Below are 20,686 nucleotides of genomic sequence, written 5' to 3' on the forward strand. Positions count from 1 at the left end.
AAGAAGTCTGGAGAGCTTTAGGAAGCATGATTTGGCCAATCTCTGTGCATTTATGGGTAAGGACAGCATAATCTTAAGCATGAGATGTATGGGGATCAAGAGTGCTTTAATCTGTATTTGACAAAGAATTAGACACAAACTCTTGAGCTGAATTTTGATTTCGTCACTGAGAGCTGTGATTCTCAGAGATGAAGTGATATTGTGGGAAATACTTTTGTAAAGGGGCCAGAAATTTAAAACCCAGTCCTGAAACCAGTTTTTGAATCCCAAAAGACTGTTGCTGTTGAATGAACGGTTGTAAAATAACTCAGTGGGAGGCCTTATGTTTTTGGGAAGTCTCAGGCATTGAGATCGATGATTAAAAGTCATGCAGCAAAGCTTCTTGAATCATGTTTTGTACCATCTGATAATTAATGCAGCCCAGCATAGCTCTCATTAAACTGTATATAATTTGTACAAGAGCCAAAGGATTTGACTTGTTCAGTTGGAAAATCCTACATAGGCTCATCCTAATTACAGCTACTGTGTCTATATTTACAGAGTTCTTTAGAATTAAAATTTTATAATGCTACCAAGAAGTTGAGCATCTTTTTCTGTTTGTACTCTTGTGGCATCTGAGGGCCCTTGGAGAGACACCAGGCACAGTGGATGATTACAGATTTCTCCTGGTGTTGTCTTGTTGCTTTGTTGGAACAAATCTGCGTCTCAGTATCAAGGTGGGATGCTGTTATTGGGAAAGGGAGAGCCAGAAGAACCCAGAATTTGGTAATTAAGATGTGACACAAGCTAAGCTCAAGTTTCAAGGCTCAAATCAGACATTACTTAATCTTCCATCTTCCACAGGAGCCCGAGTGCCAAAGCCTCGGGCTGCTGAGGGGCGCACGGGTGTGTCTTTCTGGCCTTCGCACGGTTTTACAATGAGCTCAGTTCTGTCTTGACAGAGCAAAAGAAGGGCTAAATTATCACTATTCTACCTGCCTCCCCCACGAATGGAATTGTTTTCTAGCTAGCCAATTCCCCAATTACTCTCCTGCTGTGAGATTCAGTAACCTGTCAGAGGTCTGTTGTATTGCAGGAACTGAGCCAAGCTCTGTGTGCCAGTGCAGGGTATTAAGCCCACAGCAATTTCTTTGTCTTTTTCTGTAGGATGTGGTGTGTCTGATCAGCTGAGGAGTACAATATTATCCATATTTTCTGAATTAATAAATAAAATTTAAAATAACGATTTTTAATTTTTTTTTTAAACGGTATTTATAAAAGGTTCCCTCCCATGTTGTAATTATATCAGCCTGGAATTCAAGCATTCTTACAGAATTGTAATTCCATACACATCAGTGAAATGGATGTGTTCCTGAAAGCTCATATATTTGTATTGGCAGACATTTACCTTACCTAGCTGTAATACTGAACCTGTTCTCCAAGACACAACTAAACCCCAGGGTTTGGTCATGAAATGGTCATATTTAAATGGGATCCAGAGCTTAAAACGCCCCCATCTTATCAGTACTTCTTAGTACAATTTTGTACTTGCATTGTTTGCTCTTGTTAATAAGAACTTTCCTAAAGCTTAAGACTTGAATAAATGAATATTTAATTTAAGTAGAATGGTAAACTATCCAAGGGTTTGTGAATGCCTGGGGTTATCCCTTGGTTACTGCATCTCTGAAAGTTCACTGTGAAGCACAGATTAAACCGCCGAGCCTTTATTTAAATGTTGTGACCTGTCAAACAGACTCATCAGGCAGCTGGAGGGATAGATTTCAATTTCTCTAGGTCTGCTTAGAAAAACAGCACAAATATCCCCAGGAATCCTTTAGCATTGTGGTAGGGGTGGAACTTCAGAATCTGTGTCTTCAAATGGAAATGGGTCACTTGTCTCTGCCCAGCCTGACCCAGCTGCAGATGTCCCTGCTGATCGCAGTGGGGTTGTACTAAAGGCCCCTTCCAACCCAAGCCACTCTGTGTTTCCATGATTTCCAGCTCTGTCAGCAGTGTCATACCTCAGCTTCCTCTGCTGCTGCAAAACCAGCACGGGACAACCCAGGAGGAATAGCAGCTGGCTCAGCAAAAATGTTTGTTGGGGTGGAAGGTTTCTCTGGGAGAGGTTTAGGATGAGAATCCATTGTGCTTTAGTTCATCCATGAAATTAAGTGCAGGCCTCTGTTGCTCTGACACCACCCTTTCCAAAACGGTGCCAAAAATCCTTTACTAATTCCTTCACCAGGCCTGCTGGACAGAAGAGCTGGAAATAGGAGAAGGACCCATGTGTAGGGCTGGAGAATATTGTCCTTCATAGAAAGGATCAGACTGACAATGAGAATATTTTCTGCAAACTAAGTTTTGACCCCATTTGCCTTAAACAGTATAATGGTGTGTTCCTCTAACAGTCCCTGCCTCTGTAATATCTTCTGTGTTTTTTTCCCTCTGTCTTTTTTTCTTTTGTGTGTGTGTGTTTTGTTTTTTTTCTTTTTTTTCCTAGTCTATAAAGCTTAGCTTGGTGCCAGACTTTTTAGCTGTTCATCTGGTCATGTGAATTAGAAAATGAGGGTTTTTTCACAGTTAAAATAATTCTTTCCTTTGAAACAACATTCTTGGATGAATTTTCATAATGTTTCTTCAAAATGTTTATAAAACAGACAGAAGAATGATTTTTTTATGAGATCTTTATAAAAATTTATTCTCAGCACACCAGTAGTGGTTTTTGTTGTTTTTTTTTTAATTCTTAGAACTTGTATCAATTTACTCATTTTTAGTTGAGTAGTCTTAACGTATTTTGTAGTGAACTTACTCTTAATAACAAATGTAAAGATGCTCTTTTCCCCCCAGATGAATAGGCAGTGAATCTGGATTGTCTGTACAAAGAATATAATTTAAAATGATACATTATCACCTTAATTTTGACTTGTAAGGCCCTTCATCCTGGGAGGATGAACAGCCCCCAGTCACTGGTGCAGAGGGAGAAACTGGAGTAAAGCTCAGGACTTTTGCAGTAAGAAAACCTGATCCCTCAATCTCTGCCAATGAGCTGGTGTGATTTAAAGTTTCTACTCTGATTTTGTTTTCTTGTGTGCGAAGCCAGGGTGGCCCAGAAGCCTCATAATCAGCAGAACCCGGCTGGGAGGTAAATCCCCTTCACAGACTGGCATCTCTGCACTGTCACAGCTTCTCAGGGAGATTACATGAGAATGATGTCTTGGGTGGTTAGTCAACCTTGACAGCTCTATGGTAGAGCCAGTTACAGAATCTATTGCAGAAGCTGAGCATTTCTGTTTAATTCTAAGCACGGAGACAAACCAGAGATACTCCATCTGAAACTTGATTTTAGCTCGTTATGGTTTCATGCACATGTCAATATTTTCTGCTCTGTAATGGTAATCAATAGCTAAAGAAAAAGGTAAATTTATATGAAAAATTATTTATCAAAATGTTTGTTGTACAAATTGTTCTTTCCTAGGCTTGCACCAGCAAATGATATTTATTGACTTTAATTGGATATGATTGCATTCTGTATTCCAGGCAGAACAATTTTTTGCCACTCTCTGCCTCTGTATTTGCTTTTCATATTCAATTTTCTATACCAAAGAGAGTGAGAAGGCCATTTAACACAATGGTACTTACTTAGAATACTGATTATATAGTGTTCTCTGTCCCCTTCCCATCTTTGAGACACTTTATTCCCTGATGAGCTATAGCAGTATTAAAAATCATAAACTGTAGCAGTAATAGACAGCTGATAGGCTTCATATATGGGAAAATAACTTCTTTCAAGTTTTTTCATCATGATAGACACATAAATTAGGACTGAAATTAAAAATTCCTTAAGGGATTTTTCTTTGTTACAAAAAAGCCTCCTTACATGACTTGGTTTAGTTATTTTAGCTCTATAAGTAAAGAGTATTGCTTGTGTAAATAGCATATTAATTGATGTTAATAAGAAGTAGCTGTATTGCAAATAGTTTGTGCTATGGTACTAAGTTATCATCTACCCTCTAGCTACAGAATTTGTTGGTGTGCTGTGCCAGCATTATACTCTGAAATGTTGTTACTTCTGTTACAGACACTGAAAATGGGGGTGAAGAAGCGTGCAGCTTTTTTCAGTCCCTGCTTCTCTAAGCAAATTCTTCTCTAACTCTATTTGCTGCTACTAGAAAATGCTGTTAAAATGTAGGATCATTGCAGAAAGTATAATTTCCCATTTATGCTGACATGGGGCTCTGCAGTGGACGGTGCTGTAAGATTAGTTCAACAGTATATGATAGCTGGCTCCAGTGTGGGCTAAAACTCCTGCCAATAGGCTAGTGCCCTCTTCCTGCAGGGGAAAAACAAACCCTCTTTCAGTTCTCTTCTAAGGAATATTGTAAAAGTTTGGAAGTTTGGTACCTTCTGACTTTTTGATGGGCATGGAAGGGGAGAAGTTATGTATTGAGCTCGTTATCTTGGAGCCAATTTACTGCTCTTGTGGTACACATGGATTCTTTCCTTCACGTTTCCTGGAAGGAATATATTGTCCACAGCAATGATTTGGGAGAAGGCAGGGCTGTAATTTCACCATAACTTCCTCCTGAGCAGGAATGACAAACCTACAACCAAATAAAATCTGAAGTTGACTTTTGGTCAGAAGTGTTCTCTTGCCTGCTGGAGAGCGATCCAAAATTCCCCTTACTCCATACAACTTTCTGCTTCACAGTTTTCTGGGTTTCTCAGTCCAGATACAAGGAATTCATTGTTTGACAGGCAGCAGGTGCTCGCATGCTTCATGGAGAATCTGAAGCACAGGAGAGTTCCAGGATGTTCTCTCCAAGCCTGCTCAGGCAGGCGCTGACCCGTGGAAGGCAGAGCTAAGTGTTTTCTGAGACGAGTCCTCCTGCTGGAGGGAAGGCAGCTGCTTCCAGAGCTCACCACTGTGCCTTTCTTCATACTAAGATGCCATTTCTTTAAGCAAATGTCTATATTTGAGCAACTTCCCCCCTTAGTTCTGCTGCACTGCAATAAGCACAGCAAAAATTCCAGTTATTTTAGAAGGTTGCTGCCAGGGTACAATTCTGTGCTACAGAGCAGTTTATAGCTGGACATTCAATACTTTAATTTTTACTTAGGTTAGATCCTTTATTTGGGAATAGGACACCATTTACACTGTCAAGTACTCTGTTTCTATATACATTCCAATAATCTATAACTTAGTGTTGCTTTACATCATTTCCCAGTGCTGGTGTAATACATGAATGTAGCATAGGTATTATGGTTTTAGCTCCTTTAGATTTAATATATATTTATTTTCTCTGGTTTTCAGGCTAGTGCAGCCCTGATTTTTATTCTGTACTTAAAGTATGATTAAAAACAAAGTAGCAGAATTGCAAAATCTGACCTTTTTGTCTTAATTATGGTGTGTATTATTTTATGCCTTGGAGCTCTTCTAGTTTAGGGTGAAGTTAACTTTGGTGGGGAAAGCTTGTGCCAAATGCACTTCACAGCTTAAAAATTTTCAGTCGATACCCTCAGATTCTGATGTGCATTTCTGTTCTGCTGTCTAATTATAGCACCAGAAGAAGGGTGTACAATATGTTGCTGCTTTCTTCCTGCAGTGCAGTAGAGTGCATTTTGCTTAATGACGGAGGAGTAAGATTCTATAGTGCACCAGGAGCTCTGTCTTGCTTTTTGAGCAAAGAAGAAAATAACTCCCTTGTATGTTGTCATAGAAAAGAACCCGAGTCTTTATTTTAGTACTTGACAAGGAACTTCTCCAAAGGGAGGAAATAATTTAATATTGGTTATAGATTCTCAGCATAGAGTCACTGCTTAATTTTGTGCAGTGCTTTTTCTTAGGTTTATGCAATTAATGCACACATCCCAATGCATTGCCATCTTAGCTTGCAGATGAATAATATTTTTCCTTCTGTTCGATTTTGGGTAACAAATCCATAAAATCACCAAAATGTCTGTACTGAAGACACTTTTTACAGCTTCTCTGTTTCTATCTTTATGCTGATGAGGTACAACCCAAGGAGTAGATACAAACAAATGATTCCCTGTGCAGAAATTAAGAAAATAAGAAGGATGTTGGAAGGATGCACACCGAACACTCTTTTTAACTGTTTAGTTTGCCCTTCAGCTACTGGTGAGTTGAAGGGATGAAATTAGTTGGAACTAGAGGATGGTTTGAACAAAAGACTCACCTGCTCAGGGTCATGTAAGAAAAAGTTTAGACAAAAGCATCTTGTTTATAACAAAATGTGTCTATCCAAGCTGATCCATGTGGATAACACATTTAGGGTTCTCACTGACAGGAGGTCATAGCCATCTGTATTTGATTGAATAACATTGTATCAAAGTCAACATGCTGAGGGCTCACCAGAAGTTATCAGAATTATCATTTCAATTAAACAGATGGCTGAGGAATCAAATGAAGAGCCTTTGAGTGATGGCTACAGAATCAATAATGTCTTTCTGAGCTTTATTGATTTATCTTTGTCCAGGCAGTAGAATTGATTTATGTCTCTAGCTTTATTTTGATAAGTCCATGATAGCCCAACTATTCCTAAATTAATGTCTTCTTTTTGTGGGGCTTACACTATTTTTTTTCTCCTGGTGAAGAGACAGAATTTTACATCAAGCCAAACTGATTTTACTAAGTAATTCTGTAGCTAACAGGGTATCATAAATCAAGCAGAAGGACGGTCTCTGCAGTTTCCCATGGAATGGATGACTTAGAATTGTGGCAAAGGCATTTATTCATTTAACCAGTCTGATGGTATTGCATTTTTCCTCTTTGTGTAAGAGCCCTGTTGACGTTTGCAAGCAGACAGGATTCTTGCTGTGAAGAATGCAGTAGTGTGAGGATTGTAATGTCTTTCCACAAATAACAGGGAAAAAGAGGAGAAAAATGTGTCTGTGGGTGAGAGAAGAAAAGGGCAGTCCAGCTCCACAACTAAGCTGCTTTTGCCATATGTTAAATTCCAAATGTATGTGAAAAGACACAACACGTGGAGCTTGTGGTGAGGGGAGCAGAGCCTGGTGTGGAACCAGATTGATTCTTACAAACCCAGATAGGAGTGTCAGTTAAAAATGTCCATATCAGTAAAAGCTTTTTTTGCAGGTCATCAAAATATTGGCAATAATTTTACAAGCTTGTGAAGCAAGCACTTCATAGCTGCTTGCTTGCCTTTTTTCTTTTACAGTATGTACCCTTTAAAGTTCTTGGGAATAGTTCTTGGGTTTTTTTTCTAAAAAGTATGAATGAGGAATAGGACCATGGTCTCTTTTCTGCATTTTTTTCAGTACCAAACCCAGGAAAATTGCTCAGTAAATATTAAGTATATGAAACCTGTGGCCAGATCTGATGGTAAATGAACCTGGGGGCTCTGAGGCAACCAAAAGTTGTGTTTGAGGCTTGGATTAGATTTTTATTGGCCTAATAGTTAGGTAAAAGTAGCTCTAACAGGATCTAGCTAAGCTGTGCCTCCCTGCTAGCTCAAGCTTTAAAAATCTTGCTACAGCCTTATACAATGTCATATATTATGTATATCGTGATTTTTCTTCTGGGGATCTTCATGTGCCAAACAGAACATGGCTACAAGTTTCATCAACTATTTTAATCTATATATATTTTTTTAGAAACGAGAGGAAAGAGTAGTATTGAAATGCAGCGTCTTTGGAAGGAATGGCAGGAGACCTGGGTCGTAATTCTAGCACTGGCTGATGTCAATAATCAGGTAAATGACTTCATTTCTTTTATCTTCATCAGTGTTTAAAAGGATCAGTGGGCCCAGAATTGCTAAATCCTACCTATTTTTAAAATTCCTTTAGTTTTGGTGGTAGCTTAGGATCTCAATTCTTTTGAGCATATAGGTTCCTCTCTTTAATTACCTTTATCAGGGAAAGCTGTGTGGTTTAATTTGTGCCAGGTTTTTTGAAGGTCATAAATTCAAAACCCTGTTGTTACTGGGTAGGCAGAATAGAACTACTATGTTAAAAATAAAAAAAAAATCAAATTTCAAGGCTGGAGAAAAAGCTAATTATTTGACCTTTAAAAAAAATAAGGAAAAAACAATATATGGACAATCTAAAAAAATCCAAATTCTTGAATTTGAGAAATTAGAAGAAAAGGACTTTTTCCACCAAAATACAGGGTTCTTCAGGAAAGTCAAACCACTGTATCATTGGCTGATTTTTCATCATAATTATAATTAAGTGGCATTTGAGACTTGTGTAACTCAATATTCCAGATTAGCTTCTCTAGAAAAACATAAACAGATAACTCTAATCAGATCTAAATCCAACAAGAACATTGTAGATAAAACTACATATTTAATTTTTTTTTTAGTATTTAGTGCTCTCTTGCAGTTGAATGCTGATTATTTACATAGTGGATGCATAGTTTCTTTGTTACTTGGGACAATAAATATATGTACACATACAGAGAGATGTCTTTGATGTTGTATTCTTAAGAGACTCAATTAATGATAGTACAGAGATTTTGAGGGGGGTCTGACAGGTCCAGAGGTGTAACAGGTCTTGCAAGGTTTTCTTTTCTCTAAATGCATGTATTTTCTGCCCAGTCAAGTCCATGATCTGAAAGTACTGCTGCTTTCTGGGGTCTCAGAAAACTAAGTAATAAAAGGCATTTAAACATCAGTTTAAATAAAGAGTCCCACTTGGGGTGTGTGTGTTTGTAAAATCTACACTGAAGAAATTTACAATGCAAGGAAAGCCATTGTGCAAAGCCCCCTTTTTTTTATTGTAACACTATAGGATGGTCAGTCAGTTTCAGCTTAGGTAACGCAGTAAAGTTATGTAGAAACACAGGAAGAAAAGGAGATAAAAGCATTCCAACTGTCATTCCAATATTCCAATCTTACCACTTCAATCAGATTTTGAGCACAATGTAACTATGCTGTAGTTCATTGGTGTCAAGCCATTGTCTGGCATCAGCATCTGCATAGCTGCTATTGTTTTACTGGAGCAGCTGCCACTCAAACCTGCGATGGAGTAGGTGGAAGGCATTCCAGAGTTACACTTGCTTTGTGCTACACAAAAGAGACCTATTGGGATAACTCCCCCCTACCTTCTTCTTTTTTTCTAAACTTTTCATGACTTTAATACAAGCAGTCTTTTATTTGAAATATTGGGCAGGCTGATAAGCAGGATTCTGGAGATGAAAATTACAATACAGAAATGTCTAAAGATGAAATGATCTGTGTGACAGAGTATAGATGTACAGGTTGTACTTCTCATCACTTCTGGTAGTGGGTGGACATAAGCAGTCTAAAGTGAAATCTCTGGTTCTTTGTAGAGATATTTCATTCATATGTGAGTGCTGGGTTATGCATGAAGGAAATTAAATTTGTTCACGTTGAGAGAAAATGAATACAGGTTTGTAATCTTCTGTATTCTGATTATTAGAGAAAGACAATAGAGACAGTTCAAAGGCAGATGTGGGGCTGAACAGAAGTAAGGTCAGCACAAGGTAGCTGCTAGGCTAAGGGAAAATAAGTTGCAGGAGGAAATTCTTTACTGTGAGAGTGGTGAGACACTGGAACAGGTTACCCAGGGAAGTTGTGGGTGCCCCAAAACTGGAAGTGTTCATGGCTGGGTTGGATAAGGCCTTGAGCAACCTGGGATGGTGGGAGGTGTCCCTGCACATGGCAGGGGGTTGGGGCTGGATTAACTTTAAGGCCCCTATCAAGCCCTTAACATTCCATGATCTGAGCACAGGTGTTGATTAAACTGAATGCTCTCCAGAGATCCTTTCAGCTTCTGTGATTCTTTGAAAAGGAGAATCAGGAAGGCTTTTCATTTTCCCTAACATGCCATGCATTTCATGTTGACATTAATTTTCCATTTACTTTCGTGCCTTTAGGAAGGTAAGTTTCTATTTTCCCTTAATGCTTTGCTGACCATAGTGGTCAGCTGGGGAAGGTGTGTTTCCCCTAATGTCCTTCAGAAGTGGAAGGGACAGCTAATACCCAAAATTAGTCTCTGACAACATATAGAGATTAAATAACTTTATTTTTTCTCTGAAAATAAAAAACCCCCAAATTTTCAAGGTATGCCAGTGGAAGGAACAGTGCTCTTCTGTGTCTCCTGAATAGGACTTTTGTAGGAATTGATCTGGAAGAAATGGTTCATTAGCAATGACTGTGAGACAGTGAAGCACACACTGAAAAATTTCTCTAGACCAACTTTGCAAAGACAAAACATCAAGGATTTTCTCTTAAGAAACTAAAGGATGCAATGCATTTCAAGTTGTGGTCCAGGCTCTGCAAGCCCATTGTTAGAACAGTTCTTGATAAAATGCTAACAATTTGAACAGAAGGGCAATTTATCTCTCTCAAAAAATAATAAAATTGCCTGTCATTACAGGATTTCTTTCTGGATTGGTATCTTCAGATTGTTCAAATATCGAACAATTTCTTATTTAAACAGCTAGTTGCAACAATGTGCTCAGTTAGTAGGTAACAAGGGGCATATTGAATTAGCAAGGGATTTTTTAGTGAGTTCTGTTTGATTTGTATCATATGAAGCCAATCAAAGGTAGACAGGAGAGATTATATTATGCCTAAACCTTGTTATTAAGGCTAAAATGAGAAGTGGAATTTTGAGATTTTAATTTCCAACCCTCTCATTCCTGCTTTGTGAAATAAAAAATGCATGTGGCTTAAATTTGAAATTTTTAATGGGCAGAACAGTGATTTGTGCAGAAATTTTAGTATCAAGGGTTTGATGACCTTTGCCATAAACCAAAGGAAAAGAAGACAAAAAACATTCAAGAAGTTGCCAGACCATCTTGATTCTGTAGGAATGGAAGCACATTCTCCAATTCAAGCAGTTGATTGGTATCTGCAGTGTTAAAAGATGGTAAATGATGGGAGCAACAATTAACAACCTGCTGTTTGGGGGCTGTACTAATGATGTATCGTGTTGCTATTGGACCACTTGCATAATTTTACAGTTTTTATGTATCACTCTGTTATAGTTAATTTTCATGTTTTTATTGGACCAAACTGAAATAGTGGGGTTTTGTTTGTTTCCTTCCTTCTAGTGATAGTTTTGTCCTTTGATTTCTATTATTTTGGGCACTCTGAGCATTTTGGCACTTATAACATTATCTCACCTGGTTTTTGGGAGAGACCACGGCAATGCAGAGATTTGTATAAAATTCCGTGGGTTGGACTGCTTCAGATTTTAGATTAATGTCCTTTTGATAATAAAATAATAGAATGGTCAATTATGTCAATTGTAATTGCAGATATCATTCCAGTCTGAAGAGAGTGCATGGAGATATGAGGCCTTGAAAACCATATTAGTGTGAGCGCCTTATACAATATCAATTCTAAGGTGTTACCTCTACCTCAGTTTCACTGGGAATTTTAAAAATAAACTGCAATGGAATCTTGTTGGTGAGATATAATGTGGACTAATGCAAAAGAATGTACACCAGAAAGTACCATTTGTACAAAAGCAGTATTGAGTCAATTTTAACTTCAGGTGGGAAAGACATGAATGTTTCTATAGGCTGTATACCTCATTGTGCCATAGGGACCATAAAACCCACAGAATCTAGGTTGATATAAAATCATAAAATTGAGATAAGAGCATAAAACATGACAGGACTATTTATATGGCAGTGTACTCATTCTCTCTTTGAAAAATATGCTCAGTGAGGCAGCCTTTGCCAAGACCCTGAAGTGGAAGATGGAAAACGGAATGGATTGAAAGAGAAATGAGGATGTGTCTGTGGCTGCTGCTTTCTCAGTTACCTGTTCCTGTACAGAGCAGGGCCAGGCTGAGCTCCTGGTGCTGTCCAGCACTGCTCAGGCACAGAGCCATGGCATGGCTCTATTACCCTGGTGGAGCTGTGGCTGTTTCTGGCCTCTTCCTCCCACTGCTACAGTCTTGAAATAGTTAATAGAACTGGTTAGGGGTCAGAGAGCAGCTGAGGCTCTCCAAAAGTGGTGGTGGTACAGCAAAGACAGGGGAGGAGAGTGAGGGAAAGATGATAGAGAATTAAATGAGCAGTGAAGGCTGCCTGACTGTTCTTTTTACCGGGCTCTGCAGCACAGTAGTGAATGAAAACCAGGTGCAGCAAAAGGGAGGAAGGATCCAGAAGTTCTTGCTTACTCTTTGGAACATACTTGGTGTGATTTTGAGATAGGTCACAGAGGGGTTTTCATGTGTTCATATAAATTATCAGGGTTTTTTGGTTTAGCTGACATTAGGAAGATGAATTTCTCTTGCATTGCTATGGTGTTCTCACTGCTTCTAGAGGTATTTGCACAAAACCCCAGGTCTGCAGTGGCTGAGTGATTCATCTTCTAGTCAGTCCCACAGCTCAATTATAATTGATGTGCTTTTCTGTGCCTGTCTCTGGAGGTAGAACCCAGTGATAGTGCTGATAATCTTCCTCATCAGGTAGGAAAGCCCCATCCCCCCAAAAATAATGCAGAGGTATTCTCTGTTAAAAGGATATTATCAGAGCAAGGCAGGAAGAACTTCTGTAAGCCGAGAGCTCTGTTGCTGCTGCCTGCTCACTGTTAGGACACTGTAGGGTGAGCCCACGTTCAGGGTTTATATCTGGGGGATGTTCAGCTGGCAGCTGGTGAACACAGGGCTGGTTTAATCCACTGCTGGCATTTCAGCCGTGGCTGCTGCATTTTGGGAAGCCCAGGCTCAGCCCTTCTTGTCAGTGCCAGAATCAGATGCGGAATCGTATTCGATTTTTTTAAAGAATTCTCTGCCTTTACAGAATGCAGTCTTGGCAGGTGTTTATTGTGGTGCTTTGAGGCTGGCTTCTGTTTTTGATCTCTAGTCCTTGTTCTTACAAAGTCATTCAGATAGACTGGAATGCATCAGTTTCTGCTTTGAACAGTGTATCCCTTATTTTGAAAGGGTTCATACGAGCTGCTCTACCAAGGCCTTCCACAGCAAGACAGATTCATTGCTGCAAGTGTATTTTTGGTGACTTGAAGGCAACTAACTGGTCAGGGATTATATTTCTGATTATCCCTTTGATTTAGTTAGAATAAAAGCACCAGTGACATTGCCAATGACCTAGATGTTTGAAAAAGCTGTAGATTAAGATATTGAGGTCTGTACCTCCAAATCCCACAAGATTACTTTAACACACGTACAGAAGCTGCAGAATTGGATTTAAATCCAGCTCTTGAACCCCCTTCATAATCTCATTTTGTGCTTGGAGTGGTGAAAATAATGGTAATGCAGCTGCTGCAAGAGTGACTATGTGAGCTTTTTTCACATTAGAAAGCCTTTTAATAAACTGGAAGTGCCTTAAGTGCAGAAGAATCTTTCCTTCTTTCTTGCAACTTTGATAGCAATGAAAAAAATTCAGAGTATTGTAACTCACTGTGGGCTGAGATTGGTGGAAAAGGGTTATGGTCTCTGACTCACAGACAAGTACAAGCTTCACATATTAAGACCTCATTAAAGATTGATGATGTTTACATTGTTCATGGTTACTTTCAATTTTTGTTGCACACATGACTGTCAGATGGCATTACAGATGAAGATCAAGCATGAAAGCAGCGATTGCATCAATCTCAATTTTGATTCTGGAAATTTCTTTGAAAGAACAGAGGAATAAAGTTGACAAGAAAAGTAACTAGAGGTATTTATAAGGAAATCCTGAGGTGGGTTAGTGTGTGGGGTACTGAAGTTCCTCAGCAAGGGTCATTAAGCTGTGTAAATGCAGTTGCTTACAGCCAAGCTCATTTTGCCATGCTGCAGGCTTGGCACACTTTTGGACATTTGATAAATGGGCATCAGTGTAAGAGAATGGATGAGTATCAGTGTGCACTGCAGGCCTGCTCCTGGGGTAAAAGTACTAAATCAGACAGGCTTTTTTGTGACATACACTACTGATTTACCTCTTGTGGTAGAATTAGAGAATGGGGTTTCCAGCACAGGTAACCCTTTTCAATGCTAATTTACCATCTGCTAGGAACAGGTGGTGTTTCCTTTTGAACATGTTTTTATTGTACCTAAGTGAAGTAATGAATTTCCATTGCAGGACATTTTGCTCAAAGAAAAGAAAATAATCTGCATATTTTTCAATGGGTAGAGGAACCTGACAGAGAATTACAGTCAGGAGTGGAGGGATGGCTCACTTACAGTAGCTGATTCAGTGGGAACATAGGAGTTTTATTCCAAGAGATCTGGAAAGGGAATTTCCCAGTATTACCATTGGTTTCTTCCCCTGCTCTTGCTCTAGGTGTGGTAGTCATAAAAGATTTTCTTTTTTTTTTTTTTTTTTTGAGTTCTGTATCCTGAAATAAAATGCTGAGAACAAGACCATGATTTAGGCTGTTTTTCATCTGCAGAAAGAGGCAGATCTTTTACAGGCAGTTATTTTGCTGGTAGAGGACGGATGAAGATATATGGAAGATGAGGGTATAGAGGATATCTGGAAGGCAGAAATGAGGATTATAGATCAGCTGTGTAGTTTTGTGTTACAAAGCCTGTGAGCACAGAATTATCTGTGAACTGTGGAGAACCAAGGCCAACTGCCCCTAACCATGTCTTGCTAAATCTGGTGTTTTTTTGAGGTGATTACCTTTTTAGCAGTTCATGGTAGTTATGGATCCTTTCCAAGAGCTACTGACAGCTGATCTGAAGAGACACACACACCTCAGCAGCACATCTCTCCTTCTGGTGTGCCCTCTGCTCTTCCTGAGAGAGCAAGGGGCTGCTGCTTTTGGATTCTGTTTGTGCCTTTCTAGTAGTTCAGCTCCTTCATTCTTTTTGTTCATCACTTTGGACTAAGTCTAATGTTTTTCTTGTGACCACAGGAGAGTATTTGTGCTAAACAAAAGGTGTTTAGTACAAAAACCATTAGAAGTTGTCTTACTGAATCCCTCTATGATGTGGGTAGCTGCTGCTAAAGAACAACATACAAGAAATCTCTCAATAGTTAGAGGTGACATAATTTGTTCCCTTCATGGTGGTGGTCTGATCTATTTTGCTCAGAGAGCAGTTTAAGGCATGAAAAAAAGATGGGTTATCGTCTGAGACTTTTTCTTAATGTTGGCTCTCATAACTCTTTATATTCCTGTTGAGGAGTAAATGATCAATTAAGTGATAAGAAGACCAGGTAATTATTTTAACAAGCACAGAGAGATATGCAATAAACTTGAAAATGGTCTCCCATTAGTTTGAGAAATGTGGTTTTCTTAGTACATGTCCTCCCTCCTCAAGAATGTTAACATATGAAGATTTTAAACCACTGGTGGAGAAATCCAACAAGAAAAAAATTCAGAAGTAAAAATAAAAATAATTTGAAGGACTTCTTACTTTTATTTTTATTTACATCACCCCTGACCTTATGGTAGCAGCATTTGTGTCTAATCAAGTTTTTGATCAGTGCCAACAGATTGTGGATATTGAGGAACAGTGTTTATACAAGCAAATACCAAAACCCCTGGCATTTTAAAGATCCTTCCTTGCACTATAGAAGCTTTCTGTGTGATCTAGGAGGCTGCTTCTGTCCTGCAACCTCACGTTTCTGAGCTGATGTGGAGGGACACTGGGTTGGGACATACATTACAACTCTGGCATGCTCATTTTTGAAGAAATGGGGGCAGGAGCCACCATCTCCTACTGGAGCATTTGATGAGCTCAACTTGTGCCAGCTCTTTGAGGCCAAGAGTTCCATTTGAAAACAGCTGTCTCCAAAATGAGACCTTTCCCTAGGCATTTAAAGTCCAATTCTTATCTGAATTAGATATGCAGCACTCAAGGCTTGCATTACTTTCTTTTTTTATTTTTATTTTGTCATATAGGGAGTGAGACAAGACTCTCAACACTTGTATCAGGACCACTGGTACAGATGGAAATACTGTGTCGTGTGGTTTAGTTGTAAATGTTTAATTCTGTTTATATGGGAAGAATTTGTTTTTAATGAAAATGTTACTGACTTTTACATTTTCTCTTTCCTTAATTTTTTTCAGAATTACATATGGTTTTAGTATTGTATACTTTTTGACTATTAATTAATTAAACCTTTAATAGCCCACCAAAAACTATTGCTTGCTTTTAATTTTTTAGTCTAAATATTTGCCCTGCATGACTTTTCCAGCTTTTCTTCATCAAAGCATTTTCATTTGTTTCAATTTAATTCATTGGCAGAGAATTTAATTTAGTATTTATATCAATTTATTAAATGAAATACTGCATGATGATTAAAAATAATTTCACTATTTTTTATTTGGGTTTGAAGGAAGTATTAAAACCCTGTTATATGTGGAAAGTTCCAGACCACTTCAGATATTTCTCCCAGAGTTGTTGCTAAATCCTCAGAATACATCAGTGTGTGTGTGTGTGTGTGTCTGTATTGGATCTGCTGAGCACATTGTGCAGTCCCAGACAGAGCTTTCAGGGGGAGGATGAGTCTCCCATTGTGATGGAGACACTGTAACTGGAATAGCATCCAGACTTTAAAATGCTGTAAATACCTAAGAGCTTACTGTACCTTTCTTAAAAAGTATGGCAGAATCTATTTTTAAGTTCATTACCTTCCTCCAAGGTGAAATCTTTTCTGTGTGGGGAAAGCTTATCTCAAGTTAAAGAATATGTTTTTGAGCTGCTGTTACCAGGATACTGAGGGAAGTGCATTCACTCATTCAAATAGCATCAATAAGTCTGATGAGACCTTATAATGAAGTGCAGTTACAGTTCTATTTATGTCTTCTGTTTGACAGCTTCAGTATCTGAATGCCCACTATTGATTGATTAAATAAATGTATAACAAACCCCTTGGCTGTCAGATTTTTTTAAATAGAAATCAGCAGTGTGACTGCAATGCTCACCAGCTGCTGTTGCCTGAGGTGGTGTATGCAAATGTCTGTGCATGGGCACTTTGAACCACTTTCTGCAAAATGTAGTGGCATCAGCTGAAAAACATGGTTGGAAGGAGTTTGAAATTCTGTGAGGGCTTTTTCAGACTTTTCTAGATGTGGCTTATGTTATGTGAGAAGTCACACAAGGAGATGACTTGTGAAACCCAGAGCACAAATTTCTGCTGTCTTAGAACTGTACTTTTTATTTAACTTGAGTAGATTGTGGGTCTTGGACAGGTGTTCTCAAAATCAGTGCTCAGGAATGACACAAACCTTGGGGAGCAGAAAACTCAGTACGAGTCTAAATCAGAAACTGTTGAAGCCAAAGGGAGCTTCTCCATTGACTCCAGTGGAATTTGAATCAAGCTGTTGGTGTTTCTGGGATTCTTTGCAGGGCTGGCTAAGGTCATATGCTCAGAAACTCAGATTATTTGGTTTTTTTTTTTATCTTTGTGTGTTTCTATTTCTTCTCTGATTTATTCCTTATGTCTGGAGATCCAAACTTGTAGTGGAGTATGGTTTCAGCAGTTGTGTTGTTGATCTCTCCTTTGGGCTGGTGCAGAGCAGTTCCATGAGACAGACCACTTAATTTTTTGTGCTTGACAGTTACAGCAGTTTAGTTTTAATGGGGATCTAGATGTGGCCTTATTCATTGTAGAGACTTATCCTTCCAAAGATGCTAATTTAAACACTCTGGTACTTTTGGAATTTGAAATGGATCTGTACCAACTGAAGTAATAAAATATTTCAGTTTAAAGACTGGGATTTTTTTTCTGTGTAGAGACATTACTGGCGAAGGACTGGATTTCCTGGCTTGTTACTGGCAATATTTTTTTATGTTCTGGAAAATGTGTTACTATTGGTCTGAAAGCTCTAGATCTAAGTGTTATGTTATACACAGTATATTAAATTGTTAACAAGGACTGTAGTTAAACAAGGAATGTGTCACTTTTCTGTCTCATGGGAGAATTTGATTCACTCTGAAATCTATGATACTGTGCAGTAAAATACATGGTTAATTTTTAACATTTAGCTAAATCTTTTATGTAATTATGCTCATTAGCATAGCTAAGAAACCTGCTAATGAAGGAGCCAGGAATTTTTTTTTACACATTTTAAGCAGGAAAAATTGAATTTAAATGGATTTCTCACATGCATGTAATTTGGCTGGACTAGAGTCTTTAATCTGTGGTTGCAATATCAATGGAAGGAGTGTGTGTTATGTATTTTCAGTTGGTATGTTTCTGTTCGCTTCGGTTTTGATGAATTGCCACATACTGAGGGGAAACACCAGGTTAGTAGCAGACATCTCATTGCAAAATTTCCAACTGGATTTACATAGCAAAGATAGAAAATCACCCCAAACCTCATGGGACTGTCCTGTAAAAGAAAAAAAGCTCAATTAGACTTATCAAAAAAAAAAAAATCTGAAATGTATTGCTTTTGAGTGTAACTTGTCTTTAAAGGTTGTTATCTGAGCTGTAATACCTGGCTGTGTGCTCTGTGCATTTTCAGAAGAGTTTGAACCTGGCTCATTGGAAGAGCTTGTGGGTAGTGTGTCACTGTCCTGCAGCTGCCACACTGTGGCAACTTTATGGTGTCTCTTTTTTCATTAAGTAGATTGCTTCATTCTTTCAGCTTCGTGGAATTTTTTTCCCCCTCTTGGTTACTCGTTGTCCCATTGGTTTAATAACAGCAAAAGACATTTCTTTTTCTAAATCTGTGCTTTTATGGAGTGCATGAGTTTGTATGCAGTGGGTGGAGAGAAAGGACGGGGTAGGAATCTACCAAATGTGCAGCATTAATGGCTGTCCTGATGCACTATTGTTATTTTCAGAGTGTTCACTAGAGTATGTGACTCAGGTTATCTAAGACACCGGGATTAGCTCAGAGAATTTAAATGAAACATAAAAAAAAGTCAGTCCATCTTAACTAAATATCCAGGTTAAAGGAAAAGCAGTGATTCCAGTCAGTTTGGAGCTGCAATTGAAAGTAAAGCAATTGGTTATTGCTCAGCTAGTGGCAGTGGTTCAGTGCCGGGGTGTGTTAATGAGCTGGTGCTTCCACACTAAGACTTGACACTTGTGAGTCCCAGAACTGTTTTTTGAGGTGTAATTTCCAATTACAGTACTGCAGAGGCTGCAGAAAATTGTAGGGTGCTTATGAGGTTTGTGGTTAAAAGAATGAGAGGGGAAAACTCCTCCTGAACAGAAACAGTCTTGGAGTGAGTGGTCTGTCCTGAGCCTGAATGCTGCAGAACAGACTGAAAAGGGGGGGTCTTCCACAGTGTTGGTGTGCTGTGTGTTTGGTGTCTTTCTGGAGAAAGGGTCTTCCAGATATGTTATGAATGGGGTGGTGAGAGATCAAAGAATAGGCAGGTGCAGTTAATCCCTCTTTTCTGTTAACAGCTCAGGGCTTGAGTCCAAGGGACAATCCTGGTCAATTCTCCCACCATATCCACATCCCTTTTTGGGTCTCACCACCCCGGTTTCCAAGCAGCTCATGCAGTTCTCTGTAGCAAAGCAGAAGTTAGAGCAGCCCAAAATCTGGACTTTCAGATTTCAGAAAGAGGAGATATTTGCAGGAAATGTTAAGGCCTGAAAACTGGGCTTGGTCCAAATTGCTTTGGCAGCACTTTGTACCAGCTCTTAATAACTCTTCACATTGAGCAGCACAGAACGGGTGGAGCAGGTGGTGATGCTGGTTTGGGATGTAGCAAAGCTGCCACATCTTATGTGGTAGGAGTCAGTGATTCTCCTCCATAAAGCACATTCCTCAGAGGAAAGTGAAATTAGCAGACTGGCTAATTGCTTGGAGGGTACAACACTGGGGGGCACCAATCAAGGGGCAGCAATGCTGAACAGGCAGGAGCTGGAGGACAATTAACAGAGCTCTTGTCACTGCAGAGCACAGAAACTGGCTACTGACAGAGAGAAATGGTGAGAATATCCATGAAAGGGAAATGTGGAGTCAGGACTAAGGAAAGCTTTGGGTTTCTAAGTTCCCTGACCTCTACTGGTGGTTTTAAGCTTTGTAGCTTTGTTATTGTCAAGTCACTGTTTCAAGGAGTGAGCAACTGTTCTTCTGTTAAAGTTGTGTACAGAGACATTTTTCTTGTCTCTCTCCACCCTACCACAGATGTATATATTCTTTAATAAGATAAATGAATGTTTCCCATTCCAACTCCATTTTTTTAGATTTGAGTATCTAAGTCTGTTTTTGCTTGGAAATCTGATAAATGCAGCTTAATGGTTGTACAGTGTCTTAAAGTCAAATTAAAAAATATTTACAGTGAATGAAAATTGAAACAGATGTTGAAATGGATGAAATGGAGAGAATTAAGCTTATCTCTATCAGTAGAGTGTAGGTTACAAGCTAAAATAGTCATTTCTAAATAGGCAAATGTGAATGCCATCTCAGACTAGAAAAATTAAAAAAATGCAGCACTGCTACTGCTCTTTAGTTAGGCTAAGTTTGGTCTTGCTTCTCTGCACACTTTTGTAGGCCAATAGTTTCCACTAAATTAGTTATCCTATCAATTAATGCCTATTACCAGGATAAAGGCTTTTTTTTTTGCTTCATTATGATTTGTCTCTGAAAGTCAGCTGCAAGATTTTCAGTAGCTTTGTTTGATAGTAAGAGAGGAATACACTGAAAGTGTTTTCCTCGTCCACGTTGTCCAATTTGCTCATTCTACTGTTCTTGTTTGTTTGTTTGTTTCTTTTTTCTCTCATTAATTTTATAAGCCTTTGGAAATGGAAAAGGAAAAAGCAGTGTAGCAGCCCTGCTGTTATACACTGAATATATAGTGCTTTTCTCATGACAGGAAATAAGCAGTC

The 20,686-nt window shown here is 38.8% G+C and overlaps 1 long non-coding RNA gene across 2 annotated transcripts in view; it reads left to right on the plus strand.

Annotated features, from left to right (window-relative positions):
• LOC111933226 (uncharacterized) overlaps positions 1 to 20,686 on the plus strand; it is a 144,458-nt gene that overhangs the window by 40,008 nt on the left and 83,764 nt on the right. Inside the window, exon 2 of one of the 2 annotated variants that reach the window (XR_015274241.1) lies at positions 7,612 to 7,709. The exons of the other annotated variant lie outside the window; for it this stretch is intronic. This is a non-coding gene — a long non-coding RNA (uncharacterized LOC111933226). The remainder of the gene's footprint in view (positions 1 to 7,611; positions 7,710 to 20,686) is intronic. 2 annotated transcript variants of the gene reach the window in all.

The sequence above is a fragment of the Cyanistes caeruleus genome, chromosome 10, assembly GCF_971803275.1.
Source record: "Cyanistes caeruleus chromosome 10, bCyaCae1.hap1.1, whole genome shotgun sequence".
NCBI classification, from domain to species: Eukaryota; Metazoa; Chordata; class Aves; order Passeriformes; family Paridae; genus Cyanistes; species Cyanistes caeruleus.